Genomic DNA, 26,617 nt, shown 5'->3' on the forward strand with positions numbered 1-26,617 from the left:
GTTTATATGGGTCTACCTGATATGATCGACAGTTCTTATAATCAAAACTAATTTGGTCGACAACCAGTATTCAAGGCACTTAACAGGGATTTGCCTCCCTTCCCAAAGTTGTGCGACCCTGGAGTTGATATATTTATAGTTAGGGGGTGTGGGGGGCAAAGCCCCCCACATTGGGGGGTGTGGGGGTTGAAGCCCCCCACGTATTCATTTAAAATATTTAGATTTTGTTGTATTTTCTTGTTTTAAACGAATATTAAACAAATATTAGTGGGGGGCTTCACCCCTCCAAACCCCCCAATGTGGGGGCTGTGCCCCCCCCCCCAACTATATATATCAACTCCAGGGTCGCACAACTTAGGCAAATCCCTAAGTGCCTTGAATACTGGTTGTCGACCAAATGAGCTGTCGACCAAATGAGTTTCGATCATATGAACTGTCGATCATATCAGGTAGACCCGTTTATATATATATATATATATAGTTGAATTGCTCATTAGCTGGACTGTGTGTAGAAAAAAGCACAATGAAGGGAGTAAAGGCTTTAGCCAGTATGTGAGCTTAGGAAAGAGAGATGCAGGTAATTTTCTAACAAAGCAAGTTGAACTGTCAAGCATCTAGTCCCATGCTGATACACACTTGATCCTCTGGAATGACATAAACTATTTAACCAATTTTTGAAGCCAGTTATATTTTATTTGTACATAGGCATCATTCTAGAAGAAGGAAGGATTCCTACTCAGGACCATTGTCAAATGCAGGAAGAGTTCCGACATATATCTCTCCGTGTGTATATCAGGACTTTGCTCAATAAGTCATTCACTCTCACATGGACTGCCACCATGTCATAGTCATATGAAAGGGTGTTTAAAGCCCTTGTGCTGTCAGAGATCCTCTTGCCTAAAAGACAACTCAGTGTTACCCTACTCTTGTCCAGCCTACTGAGTAAAGTGTCTGTGTGCCTAATTATAGCATAACCTAACCACTAAAACATTTTTTATTACTACACTGGTCTTGAGTAATAGATTTGAAGTGATTTGTCTATTTGTGCCTCTTTGCTATAGGTGTGCATGAAGGAGAGGAGGTGCTTGATTTACTTTGAGACCTGGACTTTGTAGATCTAGGAGGCTTTTGTAAAGAGTTTTATACACCCTCAGCATAAGGCATTTTAATGTGGTTTTATTTAGATTATGGTAGAAGTGCATATGCTGCTCACAGTCCATGTTTTTTAGTGAGAGGGAAGTCCTCTGATTAGTTAAATATTTGTACCTCTCACAGACAGAATTATTTGTGTTGAGTAAGACTTTGATATCTGTGAACATTAGGCAGCTGCTTTACTACCTAGTGATTAGAAGCTGACAATAGAAGGGTTAATAGATAATCATTTTCATAAATCTTTATATGAAGAGGAGAAGTTGTGCTTTTGAATGTGCTTAATGTATGGTTAGTGGAAAGCAATACATACAAGAACAAAAATGGTGAAAATACTGGTCCTAATACAATGATATCCATAGCTAGTCAGGTGCAGGACAGTTTTCGCATGGACCAGATTATGCTCCTGTCTTTTTAATTTCTCCAAGTCTTTTGGGTTTCTTTTACCATGATGGGAATGGACCCCATTCCTAAGTCAAAGTATGATTAAAGCTCATGAAATTGGTATTGTTTCAGTCTTTGATGTCAGCCAAAAGTGCTCTTTGCAGCACCCATGATGTGCCCAGTAATGACTCCTTCTGCAATTCGTATGGAGTTACATTTATTGTTAATGTATCTAAATACAATTGTAGATTCTTTTTTATAAGACCCATTGCTCCTACTACTATTGGAACTGCCTGGCTATCTTCCTTCCACATTGCTATCATTTCTGCCTGTAAATCCTGATGTTGTATGCTTCTGTTGTGAGGAGATTGGAATGTATTACCAGTTCTAAAATTATCTTCCACCAAACAACAATGGCAGAGAAAAATCTTCATTTTTTTTCACAGAAAAAGGCGAGTTACCAAATGCAGTGAAAAGGAAGGGTCAGCTGGACAAAGAACAAAGGAATAGGTAAGAGACCAGTTCAATAAATAATAAATGAAGGTTATCACTAATTTCAACATTTTAATCTCATCCAAGAACATTTTACAACCGCTGAGGTTTAATTATTACAGCTTGGGCTTAGTTTTATTCTGAGTCAAACAGCCAACTTGAAATGTACTTTACTTGATTTAAGAATGTTTATGTGGAGATTAAACCTGAGGTAGATTTTAGATGATATAGGATTGTCCACCATAGATTTTCACAAACCATCTACATAAAATTCACCTTTGTTATTTACTATTCAAACCTTCCAGGGGAAATGTGATGGAGACATTAGATACATTTTAAAATAACTCCCAGATGATCTTACTATAATCTTAATTACTAAGAAAGAAATGAATTGACACTTTTGAACTACAGAGGAAAATTTAGGTTCATGAAGGCGGGACTTAGTTCATGAAGGTGGGGCTTGGTAGTCATTTGCCATTCTGACTGCATAAAAGCTATGGAAAATCTTTTAGCAAGTTCATTAGAATATTAATCCATCGGGTTATTTGATATTTGTAAGAGACATGGACTTATCAGGGATTGTCTTTATGAACTGTTAATGAATGGTTCTATAGACACTAAATTATTTGATTTTTTTGCAACATGAAAAATCTATTATTGAGACTCTTTCTACAATCCCAAAAATGCATAAGAACCAAAAACAGACTATAGTGTTGGCCTCAGGTGCAGTGGCAGAAGGGATTTCTGTATTTTGGATAGAATTTTCAATCCTTTAGTCCAAAGACTAGATTCATATTTAAAAGACTCCTTGGACTTTTTAAATAAATTGACAAACTATGAATTCAGTGTAAACCAAAAAAAGTATTTTGGCAGTAGATACATGTTCAATATTTACTAGTATTCTTCAGGATGAATGTGTTGAATTTGTAGATGTTGTTTGAATTTGTTTACAAAAATTTATTATATCAATATTTGATTATACTGTTTGTTATTGGAGCTCTCATTAGGATTTTTTTGTTTTTAACAAAAAGTATTATAGACAACTCAGAGGGCTAGCTATGGGTTTTCCTGATGCCCCTGCATTCATCAAACTGGTGTTGAGTTGGAGGAAAAGAGTATGCTTTTCTAAGTACAAAATGATTTCTTACATTTTATTTTGTATGAGGTTCGTGGATGATCTTTTTCTTATGTTTAAATGGGAAGAACATTTAGCATCTAAGCTAGTAGATGAAATGAATGTTACATCCTGTGATGAATTTTATTTTTTAACAAACAGTATTATAGACAATGCAGAGGGCTAGCTATGGGTTCTCCTGTCGCACCTGCATTCACCAAACTGGTGTTGAGTTGGAGGAAAAAGTAATTTTTTTCTAAGTGCAAAATGTTTTCTTATATTTTAATTTACAAAAGGGTTGTGTATTATCTGTTTAGAATATTTAAATGGGGAGAAAATATCTCTAAACTAGTAGATGAATTGAATGTTTCAACACACATTTTGAAATGTAATCTGCGAGATTTAGGTATAGAAGTGGATTTTTTAGACATACAGTGTATATGGACCCCTGAACAAAACATTTGGAAGTTCCATTCATAGAAAGGACATGTATATTAAGAATTATCTTCACTATACTGTTAGGCATCCTGTTCACATCAAGAAGAATATTTCTGGAGGTCAATTTATTTTTGCTTCTAGGATGTGTTAAAAAGATTCATTTTTTTAAAGAAATTGATTTTATTATCAAGTTGTTTCCTGAAAAAGGTTATAAACACAGTGATCTGGAAAATTCAGCCACTAAAATACTATCTAAAAGAGATACTGAATTTCCACCTATTTTTAAAAAATGGTCTTAAATAAAAATGTCAAATTTCTGTTTCGCATCTGTAGACAGTAAAAAGATCAAAGATGTTATTTCTAATTAGAAAATATTAGAGGGGGAACACCGATTTATGTACAATAGTTTATAATAAACCAGTTTTTACCTCTAAGAAATATACCAGCGTTAAAAACATTTTACAATATAACATTTATTCTGCCCATAGTACAGAAAAAGAAGACATTGTGAGGTTTGTCAGTAACTTTTAGATGACCTTATTGTGTACTTTGAACACTTGGGAAAAGCATACACAACCAAATGCATTTACGACTGCCAACCAGTGGGTGTGGTTTTGAAGTCCAATGTTCCCAGTGTACAGCATTTTTGTAGTCTATTAAATGTGGTGACAATAATAATTCCTTTTTAAAATATTCCCAACTATGTAATGGTTTAAAACATTTTTTTTTAATTTCAGATAATTTACTACTTGACATTAGTGGAGAGGATGATAAAAATATACTAGAAACTATAGAGTCACTATAGCAGCACAGGTTAGGGACAGACAAACCTGGATTAAATGAACACATTAATATCAAATGTGTTTTAAAAGAAAGGAGGTTATTAAAAATAGCTGAGAAAATAAAATGAAAAATGAGCTAGTTGGCATCAAATATATATTTTAACAATATATTTTTGTAACATTATACAACTGTATTTACAGTCTTTATATATTTTTGTAGTATTATGTGAACTATTTTTATCTGAAAATATGACTTTTTTAGATTGTGTGATGAATTTTATCTTTATAAGGAATATTTCTAATGATCATGTGATTTTGTTAGACTATATGACTTGATCATGTGATGAATTTTGGCTTTATAAGGGAGGTTTATAATGGTTGTATTCATTCTGATGAAGTTTGATGGATGTTACCAGATGAAAGCACTGAATTAGAGTGTTATGTTAGTGTTGCTTCTATTTTTGTTTTCACATATATACATAAAGCATGTGTGTGTGTGTGTGTGTGTGTGTGTGTGTGTGTGTGTGTGTGTGTATATATATATATATATATATATATATATATATATATATATATATATATATATATATATATGGGTTCACTACATATGACCGAAATTTCATATGACCAAAGCCCATTTGACTGAGACCAAATGACCGAATGTTCTTTTGACCAAAAACCCATATGACCAAAAACTCATTTGACTGAAAAACAGCACTGGCAGGTATATGCCCTGTTCCCCACTGTAGTGCGACCCTGGAGTTAGACTATAAAGTTGGGGGGCATAGCCCCCCACATAATTGCAGTTTATACACTATGATATACATGTGTATCCATTAAAAATACATTAAAACATATAACATCAGTAAAAGCAGGTTGCAAAATGTGGGGGCTATGCCCACCACACTCCCCAATGTGGGGGCTGTGCCCCCCCACCCCTCCAACTTTATATTCTAACTCCAGGGTCTGGGATATGAATATGTCCCTCCAGCATATCCTATTTATTTCTGTGCTGAGGTTTAAGTCATTGGAGTGTGTATCTCTAAAGGATTTGGATTTCCTGAGGTGGAGCATGTCTATTAATTCTGGTTTGGACATGGGTTTATATGTCAGGCACAGATCGCCTCTGAGTAGGCGGTAAGCAACTGAGTAGAGCTGGAGTTTCTTTAGCCTAACTGCGTAGGGCATCTGTTTGAGTCCCTTGATCCTCTTGGTGAGGTACTATTGGGGTCTTTCCAGTTGCTGCAGGTGTCGGGTAAGGTACATTCCAAATGGGGCATTGCATTCAATTATGGGCCTGATGAGTGATGAGTAGAGGGGGCACAATGACCTCTCTTGATCTAGATGTGAACCCTTTCGTGATAAGGTGGGCTATATAGAAGGTCTTTCTAACCACTTTGGCAACGTAAAAAAAATGAGATCACAATAATGCATTTAAAAACTTTTCCCACCTTTAATGTGACCTATAACCTGTACAATTCAATTGAAAAACAAACAAATCTGTTAGGGAAAAATATACAAAATAAAAAACGTACAATAAGCTAGTTGCATAAGTATGCACACCCTTAAACTAATACTTTGTTGAAGCACCTTTTGATTTAATTACAGCATTCAGACTTCTTGGGTAGGAGTCTATCAGCATGGCACATCTTGACTTGGCAATATTTGCCCACACTTTCTTGCAAAAGCGCTCCAAATCTGTCAGATTGTAAGGGCCTATCTTGTGCACAGCCCTCTTCAGGTCACCCCACAGATTTTCTATTGGATTTATGTCTGGGCTATGGCTGGGCCATTCCAAAACCTTTGGTGAAGCCGTTCTTTTGATGATTTGTGAAGCCGTTCTTTTGTTGATTTGATAACTTAATTTTGCTGTCACATAGTGATGCTTAATGAGTAGCAAGTTTATGACACCATATCACATTCTCAGATTCCCAGGCAGGTGTAGAAAGTAGATGCAAGCACAGATAAGTTTCAAATACTTGCACAGAATTAGAATCTCATTCATGCTTGTACAAGTACGTTTTTGTCATTTTACCATATAACATTTAGCCTACAGTGAGATGGAGTTGGCTTACACCCACTTCAGGCATCACTTTTTGGCTTGCTGTGACAGAACATTCAAAAATATTGATGCCTTACCTGACTTGGGCTGAACGCTTACCAAGGATACAGATATCCAGTAGTCTAGTGAGTAGTGCTGACATCTCCATGATAAACTGAAGTGACGATGTCCTGAAGATCTGCAGGAGTTGGAAACTGAAGTGCAAAGAGACCATCCAGAGATGTACTATAAGTCTTTTTCAGTTTTAACTTCAAGTTAAATGTATACATCTCAAGGTTCTACCAGTGTTCATACTTTCTGTCTTTCATCTTTGTAGGAGATATATCTCAACAGGGTAGGCTGACACAGCAGGCAGAAATGCCTAGCTGAATGCTGGGGCATGTGTCATTGCTCTCTGCTTTAGAGTTCATTGTGTTTTAATGACCTGTCATGGAAGGTTGTCTCTGAACTTGTTAAATTACGACCTCTCTAACTTTGGTGGAGGAGTGGTGCTCTTTGCTGGAATTGTTTTGGTAAAGTTTTTTTTTTACCTCGCATAGCAAAGCACACGGGTGGTTTGCAGAAAGTGGATGTGTTCTTCTGCTGAGTTCAAAGTCCACTGATCAGTCTGCCTTTTGAAGGGCTGTGCAGTAATGTTCACTTCCAGGGCAGACCTTGATGAAAAAACAGTTACTGTTTATACTAATTTTTTTGTAGTTTAAACAGACTTTATTACAGTCAGTTTACTTTTCGGCAACTTGTACTTCCTGTGGGACGATAATCCTATTCGTTTTTCCCTGTCAGCCTAGCCTTGAAACACCAGACCATATCCTTTCATATGTCAATCTTCTCAATCACCTTCATTAAGCTCTGCCTCACTCTCACCTTGGTTGGGATCCTCAGAGTTCTTGTTTTGAAGACAAAGCTAAGGCAGCCACTTGCCTAGTTAAGTTCTACATGATTTTCCTGTTTTACCCTTTCTCTTTGTGTTATCTAGTTCATTCATTATCATCATAATGTCCTAGAAATCTGGAGGGATAGAATAATTGTATTTTTGTGTAATCATCTTTTGTGAACTGCCATCAGAATGCACACCAGTTCCTTTTCCCCATAATTAAGTTATCTATGTTATCACAACCCAAAAAAAATAATTGATTACACAATCTTACTGTCTGAAAAAATAATTTGAAGTACTCTTTTTTCATTTAAATTCTGTCAGCATAGCACAGTCCCAAAATGTTCCCATTTTTTCCAGTGCATTTCCCTCAGTTCTTTGTAACCTCTATTTCTAAGTCCCCCCTTATAGACAGAAGTCTGTCCCTCATTTCAGTTAATAGGGGTACTGTCTCCTTGTCCAGTTTCAGAAGTTGGAAGCTGAAAGACAAAGCTTTCACTTTTTCACAATTTGTTTTGTAATCCTGCCAAATTATGAAAATCGTGAATCATTGTGAAGATTTTCTTTCGGGTGTGTTAAATAAATCAAAATATCATCAGCATATAAATATATTTGCATATTTACATTGTTTAGCATGTGTTCCTTAATTCATTTTTCTAGAATAAGCAGCAAGGGGCTTCAAATATAGTGCAAATAGAATTTGTGAGAAGGGTTGACCTATCTGGTACTTTTAGAAAAGAAGCCTATCCAGACCAAATAAGTCTTTACACAGACTTCCAAACCAACATAAATTGAGAAGAGTAATTCGACACATTCTTCACCGAAGCGATACTTTAGAAGAGCTTGCCTTCAATAGGGTCATTGCACTCTGTCAAATGTCTTTTATGCATCAAATTGGTCAAGCTACCTCTTCCATGTTGCTTCAGCATGTTTTGCTGTCACTGCCATTTTAATAATATTAGCAAAGATATCTCATACTGCCAAAACTTACAATGATCCATATAAAATAGCAGAGGAATATATCTGACTAAATGTGCAGTAAACAATGACACACAAATGTTGTCCACCTTTTCCTACCATTTCTATTCCACTTTATAAAGCCTTGAATATTTTTTTAAAGTTTGTACACTCCCGTGATGATGTTATTCATGCTTCCTGTGTGGCTGGCTGTGGGATAAGGGTGACCAACCTGTCCAAAACCTCAGTGAAAGTATTCACTAAAGAAAGTACACTGTACTTCTGCCAGTCAATCTTTAATATCTGCATGTCTTCCCTGAGATCTGGCAGGATGTCCTTGTAATGTAAATGGACATTGTCAAGACACCAACATCACTGTGCTCCTCCTTGTATCTCCTAGATATGTGCAGGCAGACCCTTTATTCTCTCTCCCTGAACAGACCTGTATGCTCTGACTTATCTAAGTACATTTTCTGTAATGCTACAGTTTGTACATAGTTGTGCTTAAGATATTGAAATAGTCCAGTTTTCTTTTATAACTGCATAGCTCACATTTTTGGACCTAGCTCTTCATGTATTTTTATCAAATGTTCATTTAGCATGGTACCTTGCCTGTTACTGTTAACGCTGACATCCTTTCACAGCTAACCCTGTGGCTGGGGATCCTGAGGTTCTTCCTAATGTCCTTCAGTCAGGGCATATGACTGATGTGGAAACTACTCAAGTGGTGCTAGCCAATGAGAATGCAAGTTCATTGTCCATGTTTGGAGACATTCCAAGTGTGGCTACGTGCTTCACTCAGGTGGATGACAATGATGACATGGCGGGGGGGGGGGGTGACACACAGATGGCTGTTGATTTAGGTTCATTTCAGGAAGGCACAACTGCAGTGGGTGCATCCCAGCCTCATTGCTTCCTTATAAGGGACATGTGAAATCACATCAGTACTAACATTGAAATGACTCCCTTCCAGCTGTGGTTTCATGGTACTGACCAGATGTGACTTCACAACAGTTTCCCATAAGTACAGATGCTCATGGAGCTAAATGCACAGATACCAGGGAGTGACTCTTGCAAATGCAGGATCTGATACAGTGAGTTCAAGCACTTTAAAAATTAAACTGCAATTCATAAAAACAGAAAATTCTGAAAATCCCTGTTATAAGTGGTTTTGCACAGTTGATTCACCACTTCATATCCACTGATTTGGAGAGGCTGTACCCCACACACACGCACACACACACACACACACACACACACACACACACACACACACACACACACACACACACACACACACACACACACACACACACACACACACCTCAAATACTTATGTATACTAACTGAGAGTGCTATACTTTGAAGAAGGGAGAATGCTTTGAAATACTGTGGTTTCAAAGTTAATATATATGCCCCTTAATTGCACCTTAACATTTCACTGGTCACAGCATCATTCTTAAGACCCTTGGACTTTCAAAGGGCACCCCATGCAATCTCTGTCTGCTGTCATGCATGCCATCCATGACTGGAGAAGCTCATCTTGACTGTGTGCACTATGATCCCTCTAGTGGCCCACACAGCACCTACTAACTGCACTCTCAAGATGTTGCAGTGCAACACCAGAGTTGTAGGATGTGGCAGAGGTAATGATGGATTGGTGGGAGATTTTTTTTCCTCTTTTTGCCCCTGCTGCTTGCCAATTATTCAGTGTCTCTTGGCTAGTTAGCCCATTTATTCCCCATCACCAGAGTGAGGGTTGGACAAAAAGGGATTTCATTCAGGTAGCCATCAAGGATGGTTAGACATTTTTTATATTTTGGCCCTACTACCCTATGCACATGTAGGTATGCTACTCGCAAGCGGCTGTTCAGTGGTTTGACAAAACTGGATTTGACCTCTACATGGGTGAGGGCACTCCCATTAAGCAACCCTGCTGCCTGTCATATGGCACTTGAGACAGTCCTCTCTGGTCTCCACTAGAGTTATTGTGTCTATGCATGTGGCCACCAAGCATTATTCCCAACCCTTCCCTCCTTAAGAGAGGTGAGTGGTTCTGCCCCATCACTCTTCTTTTATTCATGCCAAACTCCTCCAGTGCTGAATATAGGTTACCTGGGTCAAAATCAGAATTTAACTGTTCAATGCTACAGAGACAGGGGTGGATTAGTATCGTCATTAGCAGGTTTGGCACCTGCATCTGTAGATGCTTGGGTTGGCAAGGTACACTGACTACATCTATGGCTCTGTGCCTTATTACCTGACAGTTTGCTCAGCCCTGTTTCTCTGAATACACATCCCACATAGCCACAACACACTGGCAGTATGGGACACTACACATCATGACACATTGAAGTTTATCTGGTCTGGTTCAAGTGAAAGTTCCTGAAATGGAGAGCTTCCAGTTAGTAAATAAATTATGCTGTGCGACAGATAATAGTACAACACCCAACAATATGCCCCAAAGACCATCCAAGAAAGCACACCCACAGGACATCCTGGCATACCTCTCAACTGCACAGATTTTTGCAGAATGTCCAGATTTTTTAATCATATTTTTGGTCCGTTTTTCATAAAAATGTGGTTTTCTGGCAGACTGCAGTTAGAAAATAAGACGTCATACCCTTCAGAAAATGCATGCTAATGCAAAATCTGTTATTCCATCAACTTTCTAAGTTTGTAAGAGCAGTATTTAAAACTTGTCCCAATTTGTGGACCTTTGTCCCACTTTTACTTATGGCTCTGTCCAGATTTCTTGCTCTAAGAGGTTGAGAGGTATGCACCCTGGTGGGCATTGTATGGAACTGGACAAGAAGAGACACTCAGTGTAGTGTCCTCTTGTCCTCTAGCACACAGTGGTGCAATCAGCGGAATGCACTGTACTATTGATGAGGTGTGTTCTGCCTTACATTCTTTGTACTTTTCACTCTGTGTGCTCCCTATCACAATGTGATGTGTCTCCTGTCACCTGTGCAAATAATGATGATGGCTGGCACATGTGAAATATTTATGCTTATTTTGCTGACTAGTATTTTCTGATGCAGTATTTACAGAAAGTGCAATGCATACCATAATTTACAACAGTATATGCATTACATTGTTCTGCTTTGCTCTGTTACACAGCAACATAACTAGGGTGGGGTAAAGGGGGCAGCTGCCTCGGTCACAAAGTGTTAGGGGGCAAGATCAACAGAATCAGATTGGTCTTCAGTTCAGCACATTACCAGGATTCAGAAAAGTGGTGAATGTGGCAGTCCAGGGGAGAGGCTAATGATAATTAAACATGTGATATTGTCTGGAAATGCTAGTAGCTCCTGATTTACACTGCTGAACAATTCATAGAATTGCTAGGCTGCATAAATGTTCACCATTAGAGGAAAAGGTGAATGCAGTCAAAAGATGGTGACCGCCCATTCAGTTCTATGAAGTTGTCCTGCAGGTAGGTTCAGTGAAGACATGAAAATGGGTTGAGAGTTGTGTGCATATGTTTGTGTCTGTGTGCAAGTGCGTTTCTGTAGGGCATGAAAAGCTGCATGAGACTGTGTGTGTGTGTGTGTGTGTGTGTGTGTGTGTGCGTGTGTGTGTGTGTGTGTGTGTGTGTGTGTGACTGTCAGGATGCCTTTGCTAATGCGCTGCATGGACCACCAGGAATAACACTACCTTGACCAAGTCTAGTGTTAGCTAAAGTGAGAATCTGGAAAATGGTTTGTTTGTTTGTGTCTTTCGGCTTTTCCCGGTTAGAGGTCACCACAGTGGAACTCCGGTCTGCTAATGATTTGCAGTAGATTTTTACGTACCGACTTGCCAGGCCTGATGCACAACCTTCAATGAAGGTACACCCATTCACGCATGTCTCCACGCAGAAGACGCTTTAGCTGAGAATCGAACTGGACAACGTCTTACTGTAAGGTGACAATGCTTCCACAGCACCACCACCGCGGGAGAATCTGGAAAATGGTAATGAGACAATCATGAGGTCTTTCTCATTGTAGCCATCTGTCTCTGAATCACATTTTCTAACCCTCACTTAAGTTACTGTACCTGCAGTAGGTAATTTCCATGAGCAGTATAACTTTTTCTGAAAAATAGGATATGTTATTTCTCCAGAAATGTTATGGTGTAGGATTAAGTCTGAAGAAGTTGGTGCAGGGCGCCGACGAAAAGCAGTATCGTGGTGCATAATAAAATTGAAGTTGTTCGTTTATTGGCATCTTGTTTGCTTATCCCTTTGGAATTTTAAAAAGACCTGCCTCAGTGAGTTTGGCTATCTGGCTGTGTTTATCTTTGATGAGTTTCACCTCTCTGACTGTGCTTATTGGAGGTGTTTAGCTCTGCTGCTTGGAATTAGGAACTGTGTTGGCTTAGTAGCAGCTCGTTGCTTTTGCCTTTGATTTCCAGAACAAGCATACGTGTGTTTGGGAGGCGTTTAGTCCTGCTGTTTGGTATTAGGAGCTGTGCTGGTTTAGTAGCAGTTTGTTTTTTCTTGCCTTTGATCTTGATGATAGATTAACAAGCAGTAATAGTTTGACAGAAGACCACTCAGAGTGAGGAGAACATGAGAAAGCTAGGCACTAATTAAGTTAGTTCCACTGTGGCGACCCCTAACCGGGAAAAGCCGAAAGACAAACAACAACAACAGTGTTCCATTTTTTGTATTATTTTATAACAGATTGAATGGAGTAAATTAGAAAGTACGAAGACGAAAGTAAGTGTATGTGGAACTGTAGTGGGGATTGATGTTGGTTGTTGTTTCTTTCGGCTTTTAGGGGTCGCCACAGCAGAACTCCGGTCCGCTAATGATTGGCAGTAGATTTTTACATGCCAAGTTGCCGGCCCTGACGCACAACCTTCAATGAAGGTACGCCCATTCACACATGTCTCCACACAGAAGACGCTCTAGCTGAGAATCAAACAGGACAACGTCTTACTTTGAGGCGACAATGCTACCGCAGCACCACCACCGCAGATTGGGGACTGATGTTGGTAAGGTTTTCTTATTTGAAACTAAATGTGAATAGTTGTATGTGCTTGTGTTTTAGTGAACATATTCTGTCTGCATATATGTACACTGTGTAAATAAGTACAGTGCACATCAGTAAACAAGCCTACGTTACCCCTTCTCTTTTATTCAAAGTGCCATGGAGCCATTTGCATCCACCACCATAGGGAAATGACATGTTAGGTTAGTGTCTCATCTGAAGGGAAGTACCTCAAGAATACAGCACACCTCCTTGTGCTGCAGTGCAGTGTCTGTACTGGCATCTAAGGAATGCAGCATGGAATATGAATGCAAGTACCTGATGTGGGAATATAACCCACAGCCTTCAGATTTTTACAATGAAAGTGACAAACTTTCTTTGTCAACATTCCTAAAAACATGATAGCTTATTGATGGTACAGTTCCCGGTATCATATGAATATCTCAAGCTGTCGGGTGTAGAAATGCAACATTTTCACTAATCCAGGAATGCTGAATTTAAAAGGCAGAATAATTGAACAGCCTGCGCTATTATCTGAATGTACATCTTACAAGAGTAGAAATCAGCATCTCAGGAGCTATACCTAGATGGCACAGCTGCCTGGGCTGCCATAGACTAACTTCCCCAAAAGGAGTATTGGTGTTGGACTGCACTGGTACCAACAATCCCTGTGGTTGGGCTGAGTGCTTATTTTTGTAGCAGTTGTGTAGCCAGTGTGTGTTTATGCAACAAAGCAAAAGGTGTGACAAGAGGGCAAACTTTTTGAGCACAATCCCAAAAATCATGACTCCTGCTCTTGCAAGATATTCAAGTGCAAGTTAGCCAAATTTCAAGGGGTGGCAGGTTGGGGGGTGTGGACTTGAGCTTACCATACCTGGCTATGTGTATATTTTAAGTACACTGACTATATTTATCAGTAATTAGTCAAAAAAATCTGCTTATGTTTACAAGAAATCCTGTTAGAAAAAAGTAATGTTATGGTGTTACTGATCCAGATACTCCCATCTGCTGGGTGCTAGTGAAATACCAAGCAAAATGTACTTGAATGCCATTATTTAGGACTGCTGCTAGGTATTACCTACTGCTGTTGTAGGAGAAGATAAGAATGAAAAGTAGGCTAAGGATATGCCCCCCCCCTTTTTACCTTCCTTTCAAATGCACTCATTTAGGCAGAGTAAACAAAGGGGAAATTTCTATACTTATAGGGGGTAAAGTCATAAAAGGCCAGAACACTGTATATGTAAGTAAAACACTGTCACCTAGGCAATACCAGGGGTTGTCTGAAAATACAGTGTGGTCTGATTAGTGGCTCTAGTGCTGCCTATGTGAAGAAATATATACACGTGTGTGTGTCTGTGTGTGTGTGTGTATATATATATATTTATTTATTTATATGGTTTACTATCATAAAATCGAAACTTAAAATACAGAGTGTCTTCATGTTCAAATTCAAACATCGGAAATGAACATTTCTGTATGTCCCTAATGTCGAAAACAGCTGTGTATTGTCGAAAATGCCGCTCGCGACATTTTCGACAATCAACAGCACTCCCACCCGTCCCGTAAATCCCTACCCAACTAGCCTAAACTCACAGTTATGCAGGGGGGCAAGCCCCCCTGCACCCCCCAACTTAATATTCCAACTCCGAGATAGCACTACAGTGAGGAAAGGGATGTATTTCCCTAACCGCACTGTACCGCAATCCCCTCACATGAGAGAACGTTATAATTGCGAATGCACAGTCCATTTGCAATGATAACGTTCGCTCACATAACCTGCCGAACTATGAAGTATTCGAACATCTGTTGTTCGAATATTCGAACATTGTGATAGTAAACCTATATATATATATATATATATATATATATATATATATATATATATATACAGAGACAGAACTCTGTCTATCTATATAATTTGGTCAATGAAGGATAAATAAATAAAAAAAAAAAAAACACACACACACATATGGATTACCTTCAGTTTCCCGACAGACGACTTTACCGACACACATTACACAGACACATCAATTCACCGACATTTCCAAACCCGATATTAACCACGCGGCTAGTAAACACTCAACCATCCCGACAAACTACACTACCCGAAAAAACTGACCCACCGATGTGGGGGGCTTTGCCCACCAAACCCAACCCCCTTACTAAATATACCAACTCCGAGAATGCACTACCGCAGGGGTAAGGGGCAAAGTTCAAGTTGATGGCCGAATATCACATATATATATATATATATATATATATATATATATATATATATATATATATATATATATAAATATATACATATTGCATGTAGATGCATACACTCAGTATTGGAATAAATATGTCGTTGAACTTCTTTCTGTGTTTCTCCACCCACTAACTAATGAACAGAAGATCCAGCTTGACAATCCCAGCCTTAATGGATCTAATTTCTATGTACAAGGGATGTTACAAGTATAACTATGATGAGATGTTTACTACTGCTAGAATTGATTTTAGAGAATAATGTTTTCATGTATAATGATAAATATTATTTACAGACAAAAGGGGTTGCAATGGGAACACCTTGTGCGAATTCCTACACCAATTTGGTCATGGCCCAATGGGAGAAGACACATATCATGGACACAGAATATGTTAATAACATCAGATATTACAAAAGATTTGTGGATGATGTCTTCTTCCTCTGGGAGGGTAATGAAGTTGATTTATGTATATTTATTGAATACATCAACCAAACAACTAACTTCTTAAAATTCGAAGGGAAATGGTCTAAATCGGGATTGAATTTTTAGATGTATTTATCAGTAAAGAAAATGGAAAATTTACAACTATGTTACATAGAAAGAACTGTAGGAAAAATAGCTTTCTTCATCGCACAAGTATGCACCCCAGACACGTACATCAGAATATAGTTAAAAATCAAGGAATGAGGATATCTAGCTTGACTAGTGATGATGTCATATGTGAACAAACTTTACAACATCTGAGAAATGAATTTGTTACAAGGGGATATTCCATACATGAAACAGAAGTATTGAAGTATCCGAACATGGTAGACAGGAGAGGGAGAGGAAGACCATATTATGAAAACAACGATATGCATACTACAATATCAATTCAGGCAGATAGGCAAGCAACAGATACACAAATAAGATTGAATATACCATATTCCAACAACAACATAGATGTGAATAAAGTTATCAATAAAAATTGGGCCAGTTTGACTACTAAAGAAGAAATATGTACCATCGCTGGCCAACAACCAAGATATGGTTACAGCAATAGCAAATCTCTAAAAAGGTTATTATGCTATAAAGAGACTAAAGGAAATAAAATAACATCAGATAGACAAGGAACTTTTCCTTGTAGAAACTGTAACCAATGTTCATATATGTTAGGTTTGAATAACTTTATACATCCAGATAATGGTAGGACATATACCTTTAGGCACTATGCAGACTGTAAATCTAGAGATTTAATATATTTAGCGAGTTGTGTCAAATGTACTAGTTATTACATAGGCAAGACTAATCGGACCCTAAAGAAAGGGTAAGGGAACACATCTATGCCATCAATAGGGAGGATGAGACCAATGCTTTAGCCAAACACACATTAGACCATGACTTGAGTCATAAATTTAAGTTCATGGTAATAGAGTTGGTCAATAAAAGCAAAAGACTTGGGAATATAAAGAATTATACGGAGCGACAGGAAACAAAATGGATAATCAGGATGTAATCGGACAGAGGTAAGGACTTAAATGAAAGAGTCTCCATTAAACCTTTTCTAAAGGACATACCCCTGAAACACTGAATAGATACAGTTAGGAAATAATCACTACATATATACCAAAGTGAATGAAAAATTATTTTCATTGTATATATTTTTTTTATTATATACTGTATTGTAATTATTGTTTTTAACAGCACTTTTTAAAAATGTTTTAAGCATATCTAATAACAATGTCTTTCGGCTTTTCCCGGTTAGGGGTCGCCACAACGGAACTCCGGTCCGCTAATGATTGGCAGTTGATTTTTACGTACCGGCTTGCCAGGCCTGACGCACAACCTTCAATAAGGTACGCCCATTCACGCATGCCTCCATGCAGAAGACGCTCTAGCTGAGAATCGAACCGGACAGCATCTTATTGGGAGGTGACAATGCTACCGCAGCACCACCACTGCGGGTAAGCATATCTAATAACAATATGTATATTTTAATTATATGAAATTGTTTTTTGAAACATATACAATTTTAAAATTAAATTAAATATATAATTTTTTTATATTATATTATATTTTATTAGATACAATATTCTTTACATCATGCTTTTTAATTTATGTATATGTTTGTGTCTTTTGGCTTTTCCTGGTTAGGGGTCACCACAGCAGAACTCCGGTCCGCTAATGATTGGCAGACGGCAGTTGATTTTTATGTACCGGCTTGCCAGGCCTGATGCACAACCTTCAACGAAGGTACACCCATTCACGCATGTCTCCACGCAGAAGACGCTCTAGCTAAGAATCGAACCGGACAGCGTCTTACTGTGAGGCGACAACACTACTGCAGCACCACCACCACGGGTACCTTTTTTAATTTAATTTGAATATATACAATAAAATTAAGTTACTGGAATATTAAATAAGCAGATACTACCATCTAGTGGTAAAATATGATATGGTTAAAGAATTGTAAAAAGACTTTTTTGGGGCCTTCTTTTGCTGTTTAAACTGTCAAGTAATGTTATTGGATATGTCTGAAGAAGGGTTTGGAAGTAACCCGAAAGCGCTAACTGTTTTAACCTCTCTGTTGAATAAAAGACTACAAATTGAAGAGCTCTGGTGGTACCTGATGTATTTTTTAGATCTAATTTCTATAGTGATGCATTTAAGGTCATCGACCTAGGAAATTTATCTGTGCTTTCTGCTTCCCATGCACTGATCTTCCAGTCCTGGAAAGGCTTCAGTTTCACTGTGACATACTATTCTGCAATGAGCACCATTTATTAAGTCAGACATCTGTAAGTGAAACTTACAGCTATATTGTTTTAAATGTTAACAACTTTGTTCCTCTTTCCTCTAAGTCATGTAGAGGACACCTAACACTTGTGAGGGTGTATACATATGTGCGTGTTCGCATGTGCACACACACGCACACACACACACACACACACACACACACACACACACACACACACACACACACACACACACACACACACATACACATACACACACACACACACACACACACACACACACACACACACACACACACACACACACACACACACACACACACACACAAATCATGCAATATATTTAAATAGATAAAGTATCCATTTACATTCCCATGTTTGTCTTTATTGAAACTTGACCTGGGTATAATATGTCTAGGGTCAAAAAAAAAAATCCATTATACAAAAGTAGAATAACATTCAAAGACAGCAGAGTTCCGCTGGTCATTTTATCTGTGCCCCATCGTGTGTTGTAAATGCCAATGAGTCAAGATTTTTCTTTGTTGTTGCAGTGTTTCTCTTGTAAAGATCTTTGTGTGCCTGCCACAGAAACATGGAAACCGTGTAATGATATATGTCCCCACCATCCCTGTCTGGAATTGTGGACATGCATTCACTGCATTTTCTATAAAGGCAAGAGAACCTGAAAAACATAAAACAAAAGCCAGAGATCTACTAGGATCAGTAATTTATAAAAGGATAATGGCAAGGTGAAAGAGTTTTTTTGATCCTGATCTAACAGATGCTATTTATTGATTTTGTTTCTGTGATTCCTTATATGACTCTGTACTCCTCTAATTACTATTTGAATGCCTGACTGGTTCAGTGGAGGTAGCGTGGTAGTCTTTACTGCATTTTCTTTTTTTACGAAGTTACATCATGGATCATCTACAGAGAGCCAGAAACTGCTTCCTTAATTCTTACTTGATTCTACTGACTCTAAACCTGCATTTATCTACCTTCATCCTTTCTGTTATATTCAGCAGAGTGTTACTGGTGGCATTGGCATCAGTTTTACACTCACCATGACTGGATGAAATGCAAACACTCCTTGGCTCTGCCTGCACTGTTGAGTCCTCATGCATGTGAAGTGCATGTCTGGGCCTCCCGGACATTGCTTGCTTCACTGACACTTTGCCAGCTCACCCTACAGCACTGGTGAACTTGCAGTGGTCACGCACTCTCATCTTTCCCTGGCCAGCCCCTTCAGTATCCTGGCAGCTACTCAAACCCAGGTCTGTGCCACAGAGCCAGTTCCACAAGTGGTTTCATTACTTAGTCTTCTCCACTCCCCAAGTCCTCTTATTTTTGCTTTCTTAAATAATCCTGGATCGGTACATCTCTAAATTATCAACTTCTGACTCCTTACAATATGGAAACTCTATTATGTTCTTATTTGCCATCTAAAAAAGGTCTGCTGTTGATCTGCATCTCAGTCTTCCTTCTCTGAAAAGGACACCTGAGTCAGGTGGTGGGAGTGATTTGTACAACACTTCATCAGAGTACTGGAAAACAGCTATCTTGATGTTTATCTTCTCACTTGTTATTAGCAGAAGCTCTTAATTCTGAAAGGAAGGTTGAAAACCGGAGGAACAGTAGACTGCAAGATGGGTATCAGTATGGCTATGACCCAGAGAGAGCTGCTAGGCCAAACTTACTGGGCACTGAGAGTGGATGACTGGATTGATAGACAAATTCATGCATCACATAATCTGTTTTACATTTTAAAAAATACTTTGACTCTGTGCTACATGGAATGATATAAATAAAGGCTGAACCTGCAGGGCTGCAGGTAAAGATGATGAAATGAAACCGGCCTCAAACTGAACCACAACTAATAACAGTGTCATAGGAAAGCTCAGTGGGTGTAAGAGGGATGGGATAGGCCTTGTGGGTGTTTAGATTATGGGAAGGCCAAAGAGTTGCAGAACAGGCAAAGGTCGAATATACCCACAAACAAACAGAAAAAAAATCCAGGCTCTGATCACCATGGCTAAACACACACATAAATCAGATTATCCCTGGGATTCATAAACACCTACATTAAGTGTACACTAAGTGCACAGTATTCTGAGTGAACAGACAATAGAAGCTTAACTCACACCTTCTTCCTCCTAATTTTAGTTTTCCTACTGATTTTTGTTCAGCTTTAAATACTGAGTGGGGGGGTTCATAAAGATTACCACAAAGTGTAGGCTACATTTACACTTAGTATAATTTTTCTGAGTGACTAGAAAGCACAAAAATGTGGTAAGGATGTTCTTGAATAAAGATTGTATACACTTAATGTACACTCAATGTAGATGTTATGAAATAATTGTGGAGATGCTGTCAGAGGTAACATTAGTCTGTTCTGCAGATGACAGCAAAACTGAAGAGATGGCTGTTGACACTGATAAGTTGGTGTGCTGTTCAAGGACTAGACTAGACTGATGTAGTGGTCTGAAACTTGGCAGGAGGGATTTGTGCCAGTAAGTGCAATGGTAAGGCAAGTTAAAAACAACTTGGGGGGGGTATGCATTACAGAGATGCAGTTGAATAAACTGTGGTGAAGTGCTTCTAACAGGAGAAATGATACTGCTTAGGGAAGGGAATTCACAGTAATGACTAATAGAAGCTACTGTGCTGTACTGTGAAGAGAATTTTGCCAGAAGGGAGGGAAGCAGTTTTTCACCTTGCATGAGACACTGGCTTGCTGCATTTCCTGCAGCTGACTGGAGCAAGGGCTACAGTACACTTTGAAAATGATTGTCCTGAACTGAATATTAAGCCCTGTAAGATAAAGATGAGAGACAGTAGCTGAAGAAGTTTTATAGTATACCATAGAAGAAGGTACTAGGAAAGCACTATAGAAATGTTTGAAGCACATCAGGGGCACCTGTGTAAGCCAAAATGATAGAATCCTTCAAGAAATATGATATGTAATGTAAAGGTATACCATTGAAAGTGGGTGTGAGAATATGAGAAGTGTGAAGAAGAATTTTTGTAAAAGTAAGAGTGTGTATGTAGAAAACTAATTCCTATAACAAGTAGTGAGTTCAGAAGCAGGGAGATGCATATGTCTCATTACCAGGGGATTTTGCATCCAGGAAGAAAGAGGTCATCATCTCTCTCTCTACTCTTCCCTCATTAGGCCAGTCATCGAGTATAATGCCCCATTTGGCATGTACCTCACTAAACACCTGCAACAGCTAGAAAGACCATAATAGTACCTCACGAAGAGGATCCTAGCCTTAAACACATGCCCTACATGTACAGACTCAACAATCTCCAGCTTTTCTCTGTCTCATATCGTCTATTAAGAGGCTATCTCTGCTTTTCTTACAAAGCCATGTCTGACCCAGCCCTGTTAGAAATGTTACACCTAAAAAAATCCTAATCCCTCTGCAACGCACGCTCCAGGGGACCTTAACCTCATTACCACAATCAACAGAACATGCTGGAGGGACAGGTTCATAACCCAGAGACTGTCCATGCTCTGGAATAGACTCCCCATACATGTCAAGCAGAGCACTTCACTGGCCCTTTTCAACATAAATCTTGATGAGTGGATGGGAAATAGAAAGTTCACCCTGGGGATCACTCCAGTGCTCTACTTGATAGAGGCACTGGGAACTAATGGCGGCATGATGCCAGGGCACTTCTATGGGCTAGACTTGTAAAAGCTGCAGGGCCATTGGCCTAGTACACACCTATGAACCTATTAGGTTTATCCCGACAAAATGTGCCGAAATAAACACTCACACCTGCAGTAGTCAAGTCACAAATACCAAATCTGAAAGTTTATAGGTCATGATGCAAAGTGGTGAACTCCAAATGGGAGACTGCCAGTGATGACAACATAGTTATGGTTGTATGAACTATGGGACAGATGCTCACAGCTCCCATACAAAGGGTTGCAGTGACAGCCTATGAAAGCACAGAGGGATAATGAAGATATTTTGTAATAGTGGGCAAGAAATATGGTGATGCCATTGGTAGAGTAGTAGAAGAGGTATGTAAACCAGATGAGGGGGATATCATGAAATCTGGTAAAAAAAGAAGATAATAGCTGAACTAAGGATGGCAGGTGTTAGGACAGCTCAGTGGGTGAAACTTTCTGTAGCTCCTGAAGACCATTGCTGTATCCCATAATACAATATGGTGTCTAACATCTCTGGATATTCACTGCCATGCTTCAGCTTGGTGTGAAAGACACAGCCCTAGGTTGCAATTTAACTTTTTTTCTAGAGAGGAATTTTTGACATCTGCTATGAGTAAATCCTCAGTTCTTTCCATATTCGTTATTCTTATCTCTAAGACTAGTTTCTGTCATATTGACTAAGTTTTAAATAGTTTTTCTTATGTGATTTTCTTTCTGTTTGGGACTTGCACCCATTTTCCCATCACTTTGCTTGGCTAAACAAATAAATGAACACATAAAAAAATAAATAAATAAAATAGCCCACAAATGTCCTAAGAAGGAACTTTCTCCCTTGGATTGTTCAGTTTCTCTGGCTAAGCCTAAAAGTATGGAAGAGCCAGTTTAAAAACTAGTTGTTAAAGTGGTTGACTGTTTATTATGTTCATCATTAGATCACTGTTGCAGTAACATACAGCTATATGGAAAGTATCCTGCCAAGGAACAAATGCCTGGGCAGTATACAAAAGCCTTTGAGTGCCTTCCATGTGCACAGTGTGTCTGAGGATGCACGAGGGTGTGCTGTTATAAAAGGAGATGTTCAGGCACCAAAATTCCAAGCCTCCATAATCAGAAAAAGGTGCAGACCAAGGTCCAAGTCTGTAAACCTATGTCATAGCAGAAAGAAGGACAGGGAACCCCCACCCTGATCTAATGGAAAAAGATGTGGGAAAAATATACATCAGATGGAAAAATATGTAGCATCAGAAGGGGTATGAAGGGAGTATGGTAAGTACTGCAGCAATGATCTATTCGAACATCTACTGTAATGTTTACAAAACTGTTCGATGTTCATCATTAGATCACTGTTGCAGTAGCACAATGCTGTATGAGATGAATACCAAAGCTTAGATAGCAGGGGTGGAGGAAACAGGACCAGGGTCCAGAAGTCCTCGTTCTGGCCATGGAAAATGAGTCAGTTTTGTAGTGTTTTGTAAAACTTTGTACAAATGATCAAGTTGCTGCATCCAGGATAGCTCTAGAGTTCACCCCGTTCCAAAATGCCCAGAAGTATCCAAAGTTCTAGTAGACTTAGCCTTCTGTCTCTGTCCCATCCTCTTGTTAAGTCACCCTCTAACATTGAAGTCTTCCAGAAAGAACTCCCCCGTGTAAACTCTGGGTGTACTAAAAATGGGCTCACAATAAATGCTAAAAAGTGAACTATCATCACTTTCAGTGGACATCCCCTCCCCTCATCATATTGTATAGTTAACACTCCACTACAAAATGAAAATAAATGTAGTCAAGACCTAGAACATGGGTTGAAGGCTCCCTCTGTTTTTACTATCATTTGACTGATTTGGTTAACTCTCTAGATTTTGACCATCATGTAACAACGGTTGCATGTATGTAAAAAAAAAAACTTAATGTCTGTGTTATATGCTTCCTCTAGTATAACCACAGTCATTATCCAACAAGGACTGCATCATTTGCTATTGCTGTATTAGCATATGGTTTCTGGATGATGATAGCTCATATAGAATGGACTGCTCATTCATTACCTATACAAGCCAGTACATTAGGAATGATGCATTGTGCTTACCCAGCAACACTTTTAAAGGTTCAAAGCTTCTGATGTCCTGGTGTTATGTAGGCATTTAATTAATGTATTTACTTACTTTTTGTTGACTGTTTTGGTCTCCCTAGGTCTGTGGCTTGTTTTCATGCTTATTTTACTGATTCAGAGGGTATATTGGGGCTTAGATGCTGGTGCATCTTATACTGTTTGCCACTACCAAGGACATAATGCTAATTCAATTACTGGCAATGTTATGCTAAGTCACCTAAAAGGTTAGCGGCCTTCGTAGATTTACTTATTTATTATTTATTTACGTTTGTTAAGCAGGACTGTACAGCTTGGAAGATCCATTTTCATTGGATTCCTGGGAAGAAAAGCACTAAACTATTGCAAAATAACTTAACCAGATGGTTTATATAATAGTTGACATTCTTTGTAAGACAGTTTACATAAGATGATCACAGATACTGCACGTGGCTTTATTTTGTGATAGGAAGGTGAATATCAGCAGGCATAGTCATACTTCTCAAATGAACCTTATTACAAGAAATGCTCCTCATTTTGAGTCTTAAAAAGTCCATGTTCCACACTGAAAGGTTCTGCCACGCATTCATTGTTAAGAAGGATTTTAAACAACAACCCTTAGTGAATAATAATGTATTGTATTAACTGATTAAAAATAAGTTTTTATAAGCACGAAGTAGCACATTTTAGTCATGCTGTGAGTTTCCTAGTTGAAGTTGTTCGTAGCCTTAATAAGCTGTTCTTATATATTTTAATTTGTCTCTGCCTTTTAAGTTTCAGTTCTAAGGTAGCACAGTCTCAGTTTACACTATGCGGTTAAGGGAGAATGGGGACTTGGTAAAGGAATTAGTTTAATGCTTTTACTCCTCTTAACAGACCCACCCTATGTTACCATTCCCTTGCTCTAAATAACCTGATTATTAAATTCATTAAATTAACAAATGTCTTTAATGCTTTTCATTACACTCAACCAGGATCACTTATTTGTGTGATTCAATAAAGGATATTCCATTTTTAACTCAACTGTGGACTACCTACTATTTTATTATTTTGTAGTACGTATTTTAAATTTTGAATTGTATTAGTGAATTAGGTGCATAACATATTTCAAGGAGTAAAGTTCACACTGCACACTGCGAAGTTTCTGCTTGGTTTGTTTTTGACCCAGTATAGGTTGTGTACTGGGTTTTCTGAGACTTTGAGAGATACTACTGATTTTTCTTTTTGCAGTTTTAAATTTTTAGTAAGAGTTCCACATTTTGCCCATTTGTTCCACATTTTGAGAGGTAGTGTTCCACATTTTGCCCATTTATTCCACATTTTGAGAGGTAGTGTTCCACATTTTGGAGATGGAAGGTTGAAAGCTATGGGCATTATATAATCTGATAATGACCCTCTGTGATGTAAGCCAGGATTTATTTATTTACTGTTTGTTTATAAGGGCATTTGCAGCTGTCTTCATTCTCAATATACTACAAGAGCTGTCAGTTTTCTAGGTTGGTATAACACTGCTCCTGTGTGATACACATGTGAAATTGTAACAGCGACAATGCAGATTTGTATCTAGTGCACTAACACTTTCAAATACTTGAGTCTATGGCTAGACCACTGTTTCTCTGCTTCACTCTCCATTTCAACAAAACCAGGAAGAAGATTAACTCATTGTTATTCTAGGCCAACAAACTGTCCCCATTTCTATCCAAACATCCAGATCAGCAATCAGAAAAGGCATATTTTTTTTCTTAAATACAGTACAAGATAGCATCTGTGTCAAAGACAAATGACACACATAATAAATCACCAGTAAAATTTGCAAATCTCCTGTAAGCATGAATGCCACATTAAAACCGTGGAAAATGCAAAATGACTCTAATTCGAGCAAATAACTGACTTCCTATTAGGATACCAACTATTTAAACTTATGTACAACTAAACATTCCTCTCCTTAGCAGCTAAACTAATATGACAACCCCCTTTCTACAACCTTAGGAATCATGGCTATTCAGTTCCCTTACTACTCATCCCATCAAAGAAGCTGCAGTGCACATATCACTGTTTCTCCCTTCTCTTCCCCAGACTCTGGGAATTTATTTCCTCCTATCTCAAAGAAATATCATACGTTGGGTTCCAGTTACAGCTTAAAACTCGTATTCAGAAACTTACCAAATGCCACTGTTATGCCCCTGGCTACATTACATAAGCACACCATACTTTGCCACTGTCCAATAACTTTTTTACTGTCTGTATCCCTCTAACTGTATATCACATTAACCTTAAGATTTGACTCTGTTGAATATATTGTATATAAATTCTCTATAATGCATCAGCTCATTTCAACTTCAATCAGTTGTAGAATGTAAAGAATTTCCCACAATGAATGCTTAATGTTGTTGAACACATTCCATTGCATAGACACTCTATTATTATTGTAAATTATTTTTATTGTTGTACATTTTCCTAGTCTGAGACTGAAACTGATCTATTTGGTTTATTATTTGTTTGGCATTTGTTTTCTGGTAATGTCCAACTGGGCAAAAGTCCCTCTTTTTCAGTGGAGGCCCAGGGAGAAAAGCTCCACAATACTGATACAGAATACAACAATATAGTATGACAGTCAATTGGATAATGCAGACAACAGTG

Source organism: Protopterus annectens, chromosome 9.part0 (genome assembly GCF_019279795.1).
Source record: "Protopterus annectens isolate FY-2018-M chromosome 9.part0, PAN1.0, whole genome shotgun sequence".
NCBI lineage: Eukaryota > Metazoa > Chordata > Ceratodontiformes > Protopteridae > Protopterus > Protopterus annectens.